The sequence below is a fragment of the Moschus berezovskii genome, chromosome 23, assembly GCF_049115385.1.
Source record: "Moschus berezovskii isolate FMDL1 chromosome 23, NW_MosBer_1.0, whole genome shotgun sequence".
Classification (NCBI taxonomy): domain Eukaryota; kingdom Metazoa; phylum Chordata; class Mammalia; order Artiodactyla; family Moschidae; genus Moschus; species Moschus berezovskii.
Genome location: NC_142482.1, coordinates 7,284,658 through 7,298,580, shown reverse-complemented (window position 1 = coordinate 7,298,580; position 13,923 = coordinate 7,284,658).

Sequence of the window (13,923 nt, the reverse complement as noted above, 5' to 3'; positions counted from 1 at the left end):
AAATTTCCTCATCTCGCATTGAGGGGATAATTTTGTGGTGTTTTTCGAGTTGCGGTGGGAAGATTGGGGTATTTCTTGAATTGCGATGGGGAACTCAGGAACTCGCTCGGGTTGCTTCAGGGAGGTCAGGTCCCCTTTTTTGTTGGAAGGGGAACTTCCGGTTTACTCTCGAGCTGTTAAATGGGAACACTGCCTCTTCTCGACTTGAGTCCATAAAGTGTGTTCTCCTCTCTGATTGGGACGTCTGTGTGAGGGAAATTTATATGTCGCATTAAGGGTGTCAAGTACCCTTTTGATTTTCAGTCGAGAATGTGGGATTTCTCTTGAATAGTGCTGCGCAAAATTTCCTCATCACGCATTGAAGGGGTAATTTTCTGGTGTTTCTCCTGTTTAGGCGAGAAGCTGGGTGAACTTCTCGAGTAGCGACGAGTACCTCAGGAACTCATTCTAGTTACTTTAGTCATGTCAGGTCCCCTTTTGTGTTGGTAGGGGAACTTCGCCGTTACTCTCGAAACCTTAAATGGGAATACGGCCTCTTCTAGAGTTGAGTCCATAAAGTGTGTTCTCCTCTTTAATGGGGACAGCTGTGTGAGGGAAATTTATGAGTCGCCTAAAGGCTGTCAAGTACCCTTTTGATTTTCAGGCGTGAATGTGGAATTTCTCTTGAATTGTACAGTGCAAAATTTCCACATCACGCATTTAGCAGATAATTTTGTGGTGTTACGCCTGTTGAGGCCGGAAGCTGGGGGTACATCTCGAGTTGAGACAGGGACGTCAGGAACTCGCTCGGGTTCCTTCAGGGAAGTAAATTCCCCTTTTGTGAAGTAGGGGAAACCTCCGGATTACTCTCGAACCGTTAAATGGGAATAGCGCCTCTTCTCGTGTTGAGTCCAAAAAGTGTATTTTCCTCACCAATGGGGACGGCTGTGTGAGGGAACTTTCTGAGTCTCATAAAGTTTGTCAAGTACACTTTTGCCTTTCTAGAGGGAATGTGGGATGTCTCTTGAGATTCTGCAGCAAAAAATTTTAGTCATTTCACATTGCGGGGATAATTTTGTGGTGTTTCTCGATTTACGGCGGGAAGTTGGGTACTTCTCGAGTTGCGACGGGGACCTCAGGAACTCGCTCAGGTTGTTCCAGAGAAGTCAGGTTTCCTTTTGTGTTGGAAGGGAAACTTTGGGATTTCTCCCAAGATGTTAAATGGGAATAGGGCCTCTTCTAGAGTTGAGTCCTTAAATTGTGTTCTCCTCTCCAATGGGGACGTCTGTTAGGGAACTTTCTGAGTCGCATAAAGTGTGTCAAATAAACTTTTGCCTCTCAAGCAGAAATGTGGGATTTCTCTTGAGATTCTTCAGCGAACAAATACCTCATCTCGCATTGAGGGAATAATTTTGAGGTGTTTCTCCAGTTGGGCCTGGTAGGTGGAGTATTTTACGAAATGCGACTGGGACCTCAGGAACTTGCTCGGGTTGCTTCAGGGAAGTCAGTTCCCTTTTTGTTGGAAGGAGAACTTTCGTAATACTCTCGAGCCGTAAAATGGGAATAGGGCCTCTTCTCGAGTTGAGTCCATAAAGTGTGTTCTCCTCTCCAATGGGGACGGCTGTGTGAGCGAACTTTCTGAGTCGCATAAATGGTGTCAAGTACCCTTTTGCCTTTCAATAGGGAATGTGGTATTTCTCTTGAGATTCTGCAGCGCAAAATTACCTCATCTCGCATTGAGAGGGTAATTTTGTGGTGTTTTTGGACATAGGGAGGGAAGCTGGGGGTACTTCTCGAGGTGCGACGCGGACCTAAGGAACTCGCTTGGGTTTCTTCAGGGAAGGAAGGTCCCCTTTTGTGTTGGAAGGGGAACTTCCGGTTTACTCTCGAGCCGTTAAATGGGAATAGGGCCTCATCTCGAATTGAGTCAATAAAGTGTATTCTCCTGTCCAATGGGGACTGATGTTAGTGAAATTTCTGAGTCTCATAATGGGTGTCAAGTACACTTTTACCTTTCAAGGAGGAATGTGGTATATCTCTTGAGATTCTGCAGCGCAAAATTTCCTCACTCACTTTGAGGGGATCATTTTTTGGTGTTTCTCAAGTTGTGGCTGGAAGCTTGGGGTACTTGTCGAGTTGCGAAGGGGATCTCAGGAACTCGCTCGGGTTGCGTCAGGGAAGTCAGGTCCCCTTTGGTGTTGAAAGGGGAACTTCCGGTTTACTCTAGAGCCGTTAAATGGGAATAGGGCCTCACCTCGAATGGAGTCTATAAAGTGTGTTCTCCTCTCCAATAGGGACGGCTATGTGACGAAACTTTCTGAGTCGTATAAAGGGTGTCAAGCACCCTTTTGCCTTTCAAGAGGGAATGTGGTATTTCTCTTGAGATTCTGCAGCACAAAATTTCTCATCTCGTATTGAGGGGATAATATTGTGGTGTTTCTCGAGTTGAAACGGGAAGCTGATGGTACTTCTTGAGTTGCACTGGGGACCACAGTAACTCGCTCGGATTGCTTTAGGGAAGTCAGGTCCCCTTTTGTGTTGGAAGGGGAACTTCCGGTTTACTATCAAGCACTTAAATGGAAATAGGGCCTCATCTCGAATTGAGTCCGTAAAGTGATACTCCACTCCAATGTTCACGGCTGTGTCAGGGAACATTCTGAATCGCATAACGGGTGTCACGTAAACTTTTGCTTTTCAAGAGGGAATGTGGTATTTCTCTTGAGATTCTGCAGCACAAATTTTCCTGAACTCGCATCGAGGGGATAATTTTTTGATATTTCTCGAGTTGCGACGGGAAGCTAGGGGTACTTCTCGATTTGGGACAGGAACCTCTGGAACTCGCTCGGGTTTCTTCAGGGCAGTCAGGTCCCCTTTTGTGTTGGAAGGGGAACTTCCGCTTTACTCTGGAGCCGTAAATTGGCATAGGGCCTCATCTCGAATTTAGTCCATAAAGTGTGTTCTTCTGTCCATTGGGCACGGATGTTTGAGGGAGTTTCTGAGTCACACAAAGGGTGTCAAGTACCCTTTTGCCTTTCAAGAGGGAATGTGGTATTTCTCTTGAGATTCTGCAGCACAAAATTTCCACATTTCGCATTGAGGGGATAATTTTGTGGTGTTTCTCGCGTTGCTGCGGGAAGCTGGGGGTAGTTCTCGAGTTGCGAAGGGGAACTCAGGATCTCGCTCGGGTTGCTTCAGGGAAGTCAGGTCCCATTTTGTGTTGGAAGGGGAATTTCCGGTTTACTCTCGAGCCGTTAAATGGGAATAGGGCCTCATCTCGAATTGAGTCCATAACGTGTGTTCTCCTCTCCAATCAGACTGATATCAGTGAAATTTCTGAGTCACATAGGGTTTCAAGTAACATTTTGCCTTTCAAGAGGGAATGTGGTATTTCTCTTGAGATTCAACAGCTCAAAATTTCCTCATCTCGCATTGAGGGTATAATTTTGTTGTGTTACTGGAGTTGCGGCGGGAAGCTGGCGGTACTTCTCGAGTTGCGACGGGGAGCTCAGGAACTTGCTCCGGTTGCTTTAGGGAAGATAGGTCCCCTTTTTTGTTGTAAGGGGAACTTCCAGTTTACTCTCGAGGCGTAAATAGGAATAGGGCCTCATCTCGAATTGTGTCCATAAAGTGTATACTTCTGTCCAAAGGGGACGGCTGTGTGAGGGAACTTTCTGGGATGCATAAAGGGTTTGAAGTACACTTTTGCCCTCAAGAGGGAACGTGGTATTTCTTTTGAGAGTCTGCAGCGCCAAATTTCCTCATCTCGCATTCAGGGGATAATTCTGTGGTGTTTCTCGAGTTGCGGTGGGAAGCTGAGGGTAGTTCTCGAGTTGTGACGGGGACCTCAGGGACTCGGTCCGGTTGCTTCAGGGAAGTCAGTTCCCCTTTGTTGTTGGAAGGGAAACTCTCGGTTTACTCTTGAGCCGTTAAATGGTAATAGTGCCTCATCTCGAATTGAGTCCATGAAGTGTGTTCTCCTCTCCAATGGGGACTGATGTTAGTGAAATTTCTGAGTCGCATAAAGGGTGTCAAGTAAACTTTTGCCTTCAAGAGGGAATGAGGTATTTCTCTTGAGATTCTGCAGGGCAAAATTCCCTCATCTCGCATTGAGGGGATAATTTTGTTGTGTTTCTCGAATTGCAGTGAGAAGTTGGGGGTAATTCTCTAGTTGCGACGGGGACCTCTGGACCTCTCTCGGGTTGCTTCAGGGAAGTCAGGTCCCCTTTGGTGTTGGGAGGGGAATTGCAATTTACTATTGAGCCGTTAAATGGGAAAAGGTCCTCATGTAGAATTGAGTCCATAAAATGTGTTCTCCTCTACAGTGGGGACTGATGGTAGTGAAATTTCTGAAACGCGTAAAGGGTGTCAAGTACCCTTTTGCCTTTCAATAAGGAATGTGGTATTTCACTTGAGATTCTGCAGCGCAAAACTTCCTCATCTAGCATTGATGGGATAATTTTGTGGTGTTTCACGAGTAGCTGCGGGAAGCTGGGGGTACTTCTCGAGTTGAGACGGGGAGCTCAGGAACTCGCTCTGGTTGCTTCAAGGAAGTTAGGTCCCCTTTTGTGCTGGAACGGGAACTTCAGTATTACTCTTGCGCCCTTTAATGGGAATAGGACCTCTTCTCGTGTTGAGTCCATAAGCTGTGTTCTCCTGTCCAATGAGGACGGCTGTGTGAGGGAACTTTCTGAGTCGCATAAAGGGTGTCAAGTACCTTTTGCTTTTCAAGACGTAATGTGGTATTTTCTTGAGATTCTGCAGCGCAAAATTTCCTCATCTCGCATTGAGGGGATAATTTTGTGGTGTTTCTTGTGTTGCGGCGGGAAGCTGGGTGTAATTCTCGAATTGCGACGGGGACCTCAGGAACTCGCTCGGGTTGAATCAGGGAACTCAGGAACCTTTTGGTTGCAAGAGGAACTTCCGTTTTACTCTTCAGCCGTTAAAAGGAAATAGGGCCTAATCTCGAATTAATTCCATATATTGTGTTCTCTCCAATGGGGTGGGCTGTGTAAGAGAACTTTCTGAGTCGCATAAAGGCTGTCACGTACCCTTTTGCCTTTCAAGACGGAATGTCAGATTTCTCTTGGGATTCTGCATCACAAAATTTCTTCATCTCTCATTGAGGGGATTATTTTGTGTTGTTTCTCGAGTTGCGACGGGAAGCTGGGGGTACTTCTCGAGTTGCTACGGGGACCTCAGGAACTCGCTCGGGTTGCTTCAGGGAAGTCAGGTCCCCTTTGGTATTGGAAGTGGAACTTCCGGTTAACTCTCGAGCCCTTTAATGTAAACAGAGGCTCATCTCAAATTGAGTCCATAAAGTGTGTTCTCATCTCCAAAGGGGACGGCTGTGTGAGGGAAATTTCTGAGTCGAATAAAGGGTGTCAAGTACTTTTTTGCTTTTCAAGAGGGTATGTTGTATTTCTCTTGAGAATCTGCATCGCAAAATTTCTTCATCTCGCATTGAGGGTATTATTTTGTGTTGTTTCTCGAGTTGCGACGGGAAGCTGGGGTTACTTCTCGAGTTGCGACAGGGACCTCAGGAACTCGCTCAGGTTGCTTCAGGGAAGTCAGGTCAGCTTTGGTGTTGGAAGGGGAACTTCCGGTTTCCTCTCGAGCATTTAAATGTGAACAGGGCTCATCTCGAATTGAGTCCATAAATTGTGTTTTCCTGTCCAATGGGGATGGCTGTGTGAGGTAACTTTCTGAGTAGAATAAAGGGTGTCAAGTACCTTTTTGCATTTCAAGAGGGAATGTGGTATTTCCCCTGAGATTCTGCATCGCAAAATTTCCTCATCTCGCATTGAGGGGATAATTTTGTAGTGTTTCTCGAGTTGCGACGGGAAACTGGGGGTACTTCTCGAGTTTCGACTGGGACCTCAGGAATTCCCTTGGGTTGTTTCGGGGAAGTCAGGTCCCCTTTGTTTTTGGAAGTGGAACTTCCGGTTTTCTCTCGAGCCCTTAAATGGGAATAGGGGCTCATTTCGAATTGAGTCCATAAAGTGTGTTCTCCTCTCTAATGGGGACTGATGTGAATGATATTTCTGAGTCGCATAAAGGGTGTCAAGTACGCTTTTCCGTTTCAAGAATGAATTGGTTATTTTTCTTTACAGTCTCCAGCGCAAAATTTCATCATCTAGCATTGAGTCCATAAAGTGTGTTCTCCTGTCCAATGGGAACGGCTGTGTGAGGGAACTTCCTGAGTCGCATAAAGGGTGTTAAGTACCCTTTGCCTTTCAAGAGGGAATGTGGTATTTCTCTTGAGATTCTGCTGCACACAATTTCCTCATCTCGCATTGAGGGGATAATTTTGTGGTGTTTCACGAAGTGCGGCGGGAAGCTGTGGTTACTTCTAGAGTTGCCACTGGGACCTTAGGAAATCGCTTGGGTTACTTCAGGGAATTCAGTTTCCCTTTTGTGTTGGAAGGGGAACTTTCGGTTTCCTCTCGAGGCGTTAAACGGGAATAGGGCCGCATCTCGAATTCAGTCCATAATGTTGGTTCTCCTCTCCAATGGGGACTGATGTTTGTGAAATTTCTGAGTCGCATAAAGAGTGTCAAGTACACTTTGGCCTTTCAAGTGGGAATGTTGTATTTCTCTTGAGATTCTGCAGCGCAAAATTTCCTCAACTCGCATTGAGGGGATAAATTTGTGGTGTTTCCCCAGTTGTGGCGGGAAGCTGGGGGGAATTCTCGAGTTGCAACGAGGACCTCAGGAACTCGCTCGGGTTGCTTCAGGGAAGTCAGGTCCCCTTTGGTGTTGAAAGGGGAACTTCCGGTTTACTCTCGAGCCGTTAAAAATTATAGGGGCTCATCTCAGTTGAGTCCATAAAGTGCGCTTTCTTCTCCAATGGGGACGGCTGTGAGAGGGAACTTTCTGAGTCGCATAAAGGGTGTCAAGTACACTTTTCCATTTCAAGAGGAAATTGTTTATTATTCTTTAGAGTCTCCAGTGCAAAATTTCATCATCTCGCATTGAGGGGATAATTTTGTGGTGTTTCTCAAGTTGCGGCGGGAAGCAGGGGGTACTTTTCGAGTTGTTACGGGGAGCTCAGGAACTCGCTCGTGTTTCTTCAGGGAAGTCAGGTCCCCTTTTGTGTTGGAAGGGGAAATTCTGGTTTACTCTTGAGCCGTTAAATGGGAATAGGGCCTCATCTCGAATTGAGTCCATAAAGTGTGTTCTCCTCTCCACTGAGGACGGATGTTAGGGCACATTTGGAATCGCATAAATGGAGTCAAATACCCTTTTGCCTTTCAAGCAGGAATGTGGGATTTCTCTTGAGATTCTGCAGCACAAAATTTCCTCATCTCGCATTGAGGGGATAATTTTGATGTGTTTCTCGAATTGAGTCGGGAAGCTGGGGGGTACTTCTCCAGAAGTGACGGGGACCTCAGGAATTCACTCTAGTTACTTCAGTGAAGTCAGTTCCCCTTTTGTGCTGGAAGGGGAACTACCGCATTACTCTCGAGCCATTAAATGGAAATACTGCCTCTTCTTGTTTTGAGTCCATAAAGTGTGTTCTCCTCTCCACTGAGGATGGATGTTATGGTCCATTCTGCGTCGCATAAAGGGAGTCAAATACCCTTTTGCCTTTCAAGAGGGAATGTGTAATTTCTCTTGAGATTCTGCAGCGCAAAATTTCTTCATCTCGCATTGAGGAGATAATTTTGTGGTGTTTCTCGAATTGCGGCGGGAAGCTGTGGGTACTTTCGAGTTGCGACTGGGACTTCAGGAACTCACTCGATTTATTTCAGGAAAGTCAGTTCCCCTTTTGTGCTGGAAAGTAATTTCCGGATTACTCTTGAGCCCTTTAATGGGAATAGGGCCTCTTCTCAAGTTGAGTCCATAAAGAGTGTTCTCCTCTTCACTGGGGACGGATGTTAGGGAACTTTCTGATTGGCATAAAGTGTGTCAAATACCCATTTGCTTTTAAGCGGGAATGTGGGATTTCTCTTGAGATGATGCAGAGCAAAATTACCTCATCTCGCATTGAGGGGATAATTTTGTGGTGTTTCTCGAGTTCTGGCGGAAAGCAGGGGGTATTTCTTGAATTGCGACGGGAACCTCAGGAACTCGCTGTGGTTGCTTCAGGGAATTCAGGTCCCCTTTTGTGTTGGAAGGGGAACTTCCGTTATCCTCTCGAGAGGTTAAATGGGAATAGGGCCACATCTAGAATTGAGTCCATATAGTTTGTTCTCCTCTTAAATGGGGACTGATGGTAGTGATAATTCTGAGTCGCATAAAGAGTGTCAAGTACACTTTTGTCCTTCAAGAGGGATTGTGGTATTTCTCTTGAGACTCTGCAGTGAAAATTTCGTCACCTCGCATTGAGGGGATAATTTTGTGGTGTTTCTCGAGTTGAGGCGGGAACTTGGGGGTACTGCTCGAGTTGCTACGGGGACGTCAGGAACTCGCTCAGATTGCTTCAGGGAAGTCAGGTCCCCTTTGGTGTTGGAACGGGAACTTCCGGTTTACTCTCAAGCCGTTAAATGGGAATAGGGGCTCATCTCCAATTGAGTCCATAAACTGTCCTCTCCTTTCCAATGGGGACGGCTGGGTGCAGGATCTTTCTGTGTCCCATAAAGGGTGTCAAGTACCCTTTTGCCTTTCAAGAGGGAATGTGGTATTTCTCTTGAGATTCTGCAGTGCAAAATTTGCTCATCTTGCATTGAGGGGATAATTTTGTGGTGTTTCTCAAGTTGCGGCGGGAAGCTGGGGGTACTACTTGATTTGCTACGCTGACCTCAGGAACTCGCTCGGGGTGATTCACGGAAGTCAGATCCCCTTTTGAGTTGGAATGGGAACTTCCAGTTTACTCTCGAGCCGTTAAATGGGAATAGGGGCTCATCTCGAATTGAGTCTATAAAGTGTGTTCTCCTCTCCAAAGGGGACTGATGTTAGTGAAATTTCTGAATCGTATAAACGGTGTCAAGTACACCTTGCCTTTCAAGAGGGAATGTATAATTTTTCTTGAGATTCTGCAGAGCAAAATTTCCTCATCTCGCATTGAGGGGATAATTTTGTGGTGTTTCTCAAATTTTGGCGGGAAGCTGCGGAAACTTCTCGAGTAGTTAAGAGGACCTCTGAAATTCACTCTGTTTGCTTCAGGGAAGTTAGGTCCCCTTTGTGTTGGAAGAGGATTTCGGGATTACTCTGGAGCCGTTATATGGCAATAGGGCCTCTTCTCGAGTAAGTCCATAAAATGTGTTCTCCTCTCCAATGGGGACGACTGTGTGAGGGAATTTTCTGAGACTCAGCAGGCGGAGCAGACGCGTGAGATGCCATCCCCTCCCACGCAGTCGCGAGCGACGCCAGCCCGGCCCATCCAGACCTTAGAGACCCAGGCCCCGCCCAGGCAGCGCGAGAGATGCTGGCCCTGGCGCAATTGACCATGCAAAGATGCCCGGCCATGAGCAGTTACCCCACGCCTGAGGTCAGGGCAGGCGGCCAAGAGAAGGTACCTCACGTCCAATAGGCGGCGGCTGTGCATGGGAGGGCCGAGAAGAGCTACTCACGTTCAAGGTCAAGAGGGGCAGCCTTGAGGACATACCCCTCATCCAAGGTAAGGTGCAGCATCTGAGCTTTCTTGGAGCAGCTGTGAAGACATATCCCACACCCAAGGTAAGAGAAACTCAAATAAGATGGTAGGGATTGCGAGGGGGCATCAGAGGGCAGACACACTGAAATCATAATCACAGGAATCTAGTCGATCTGATCACATGGACCACAGCCGAATGTGGTCCACTGGAGAAGGGAATGGCAAACCACTTCAGTATACTTGCCTTGAGAACCCCATGAAGAGTATCAAAGGGCAAAATGACAGGATACTGAATGAGGAACTCCCCAGGTCGATAGGTTCCCAGTATGCTACTGGAGATCAGTGGAGAAATAATTCTAGAAGGAATGAAGGGATGGAACAAAAACAACACCAGTACCCAGTTTTGGATGTGACCGGTGACAGAAGCAAGGTCTGGTGCTGTAAAGAGCAATATTGCATAGGAACCTGGACTGTTAGTTCCATGAATCAAGGCAAATTAGAAGTGGTCAAACAGGAGATGGCAAGAGTGAACATAGACATTCTAGGAATCAGTGAATTAAAATGGACTGGAATGTGTGAATTTAACTCAGTTCAGTTCAGTTCAGTTCAGTCGCTCAGTCGTGTCCGACTCTCCGCGACCCCATGAATCACAGAACGCCAGGCCTCCCTGTCCATCACCAACTCCCGGAGTACACTCAAACTCATGTCCACAGAGTCGGTGATGCCATCCAGCCATCTCATTCTCCGTCGTCCCCTTCTCCTGCCGCCCCCAACCTTTCCCAGCATCAGAGTCTTTTCCAGTGAGTCAACTCGTCGCATGAGGTGGCCAAAGTATTGGAGTTTCAGCTTTAGCATCAGTCCCTCACTCAGATGACCATTATATCTACTACTGTGGGCAGGAATCCCGTAGAAGAAATGGAGTAGCCATCATGGTCAACAAAAGAGTCTGAAATGCAGTACGTGGATGCAATCTTAAAAATGACAGAGTGATTTCTGTTCGTTTCCAAGGCAACCCATTCAACATTTCAGTAACCCAGGCCTATGCCCCAACCAGTAACACTGAAGAAGCTGTAGTTGAACGGTTCTATGAAGACCTAAAAGACCTTTAAGAACTAACACAGAAAAAAGATGTCCTTTTCATTACAGGGAACTGGAATGCAAAAGTAGGAAGTCAAGAAACACCTGGAGTAACAGGCAAATTTAGCCTTGGAGCACGGAATGAAGCAGGGCCAAGGCTAATAGAGTTTTGTCAAAAGAACGCACTGATCATAGCAAACACCCTCTTCCAACAACACAAGAGAAGACTTTACAAGTGCACATTACCAGATGGTCAACATCAAAATCAGATTGATTATATTCTTTGCATCCAAAGACAGAGAAGCTTTATACAGTTAGCAAAAACAAGACCAGGAGCTGACTGTGGCTCAGATCATGAACTCCTTATTGCCAAATTCAGACTTAAATTGAAGAAAGTAGGGAAAACCCCTAGACCATTCAGATATGACCTAAATCATATCCCTTATGATTACACAGTGGAAGTGAGAAATAGATTTAAGGGACTAGATCTGATAGATTGAGTGCCTGATGAACACTGGACGGAGGTTCGTGACATTGTACAGGAGACAGGGACCAAGAGCATCCCCATGGAAAAGAAACGCAAAAAAAGCAAAATGGCTGTCTGAGGTGGCCTTACAAATTGCTGTGAAAAGAAGAGAAGCGAAAAGCAAAGGAGAAAGGGAAAGATATAAGCATTAGAATGCAGAGTTCCAAAGAATAACAAGGAGAGATAAGAAAGCCTTCCTCAGTGATCAATGCAAAGAAATAGAGGAAAACAACAGAATAGGAAAAACAAGAGATCTCTTTAAGAACATTAGAATTTTCAAGGGAACATTTCATGCAAAGATGGGCTCGATAAAGGACAGAAATGGCATTGACCTAATAGAAGCAGAAGATATTAAGAAGAGTTGGCAAGAATACACAAAAGAACTGTACAAAAAAGATTTTATGACCAGGATAGTCACGAAAATATGATCACTGACCTAGAGCCAGACATCTTGGAATGTGAAGTCAAGTGGGCCTTAGAAAGCATCACTACGAAAAAAGCTAGTGGAAGTGATGGAATTCCAGTTGAGCTCTTTCAAATCTTGAAAGATGATGCTGTGAAAGTGCTGCACTCAATATGCCAACACATATGGAAAACTCAGCAGTGGCCACAGGGCTGGAAAAGTTCAGTCTTCATTCCAATCCCAAAGAAAGGCAATGCCAAAGAATGCTCAAACTACCGCACAATTGCACTCATCTCACACGCTTGTAAAGTCATGCTCAAAATTCTGCAAGCCAGGCTTCAGCAATATGTGATCCGTGAACTCCCAGATGTTCAAGCAGGTTTTAGAAAAGGCAGAGGCACCAGAAATCAGATTGCCAACATCCGCTGGATAATGGAGAAAGCAAGAGAGTCCCAGAAAAACATCTATTTCTGCTTCATTGACTATGCCAATGCCTTTGACTGTGTGGATGACAGTAAACTGTGGAAAATTCTGAAAGTGATGGGAATCCCAGACCACCTGAGCTGCCTTTTGAGAAACCTGTATGCAGGTCAGGAAGCAACACTCAGAACTGTACATGGAACAACAGACTGGTTCCAAATAGGAAAAGGAGTACGTCAAGGCTGTATATTGTCACCTTGCCTATTTAACTTATATGCAGAGTACATCATGAGAAATGCTGGGCTGGAAGAAGCACAAGCTGGAATCAAGATTGCTGGGAGAAATATCAATAACCTCAGATATGCAGATGACACCACCCTTAGGGCAGAAAGTGAAGAGGAACTCAAAAGCCTCTTGATGAAAGTGAAAGAGGAGAGTGAAAAGGTTGGCTTGAAGCTCAACATTCAGAAAACAAAGATCATGGAATCTGGTCTCATCACTTCACTGGAAATAGATGGAAAAAGCAGTGGAAACAGTTTCAGACTTAATTTTTTTTGGGTTCCAAAATCACTGCAGATGCTTATTGTAGCCATGAAATTAAAAGGCGCTTATTCCTAGGAAGGAAAGTTATGACCAGCCTTGATAGTATATTAAAAGAAGAGACATTACTTTGCCAACAAAGGTTCGTCTAGTCAAGGCTATGGTTTTTCCCATGGTCATGTATGGATGTGAGAGTTGGACTGTAAAGAAAGCTGATCGCCGAAGAATTGACGCTTTTGAACTGTGGTGTTGGAGAAGACTCTTGAGAGTCCCTTGATCTGCAAGAAGATCCAACCAGTTCATTCTAAGGGGGATCAATCCTGGGTGTTCATTGGAAGGACTGATGGTAAAGCTGTAACTGAAATAGTTTAGTAACCTCAGGCGACAAGTTGACTCATTGGAAAAGATTCTGATGCTAGCAAATGTTGGGGGCGGGAGGAGAAGGGGACGACAGAGAATGAGATGGCTGGATAGAATCACCGACTGTGTGTACAAGAGTTTGAGTGAACTCCGGGAGTTGGATATGGACAGGGAGGCTTGGCGAACAGTGATTCATGGGGTTGCGGAGAGTCGGACACGACTGAGCGACTGAACTGAACTGAACTGAAAAATGTGTGTCAAGTAACCTTTTGCCTTTCAGGCGGGAATGTGGGTTTTCTCTTGAGATTCTGAAGCGCAAAATTTCCTCATTTCAAATTGAGTGGATAATTTTGTGGTGTTTCTCGAGTTGCGGTGGGAAACAGGGGGTACTTCTAGAGTAGTGAAGGGGACCTGAGGACCTCGATGGGTTGCTTCAGGTAAGTGAAGTCCCCTTTTGTGTTGGAAGGGGAACTTCCGGATTACTCTCAAGCCGTTAAATGGGAATACTGCCTCTTCTAGATTTGATTCCATAAAGTGTGTTCTCCTCTCCAATGGGGACAGATGTTAGGGAACATTCTGAGTCGCCTAAGGGGAGTCAAGTACCCTTTTGCCATTCAAGCGGGAATGTGGGATTTCTATTGAAATTCTGCAGCGCAAAATTTCCTCATCCTGCATTGAGGGGATAGTTTCATGTTGTTTCTCGAATTGCGGCGGGAAGCTGGGGGTACTTCTCCAGTTGCGACGGGGACTTCAGGAACTCACTCAAGTTACTTCAGGGAAGTCAGGTCCCCTTTTGTGCTGGAAGGGGAACTTCTGGATTACTCTAGAATCCTTTTTGCAAATAGGGCCTCTTCTCGAGTTGAGTCCATAAAGTGTGTTCTTCTCTCTACTGAGGACGGATGTTAGGGACCATTCTGAGCCGCCTCAAGGGAGTCAAGTACCGTTTTGCCTTTCAAGTTGGAATGTGCGATGACTCGTGAGATTATGCAGGGCAAAATTTCCTCATCTCGCATTGAGGGGACAATTTTGTGGTGCTTTTCGAATTCTGGTGGGAAGCTGGGTGTATTTCTCGAGTTGCGAAGG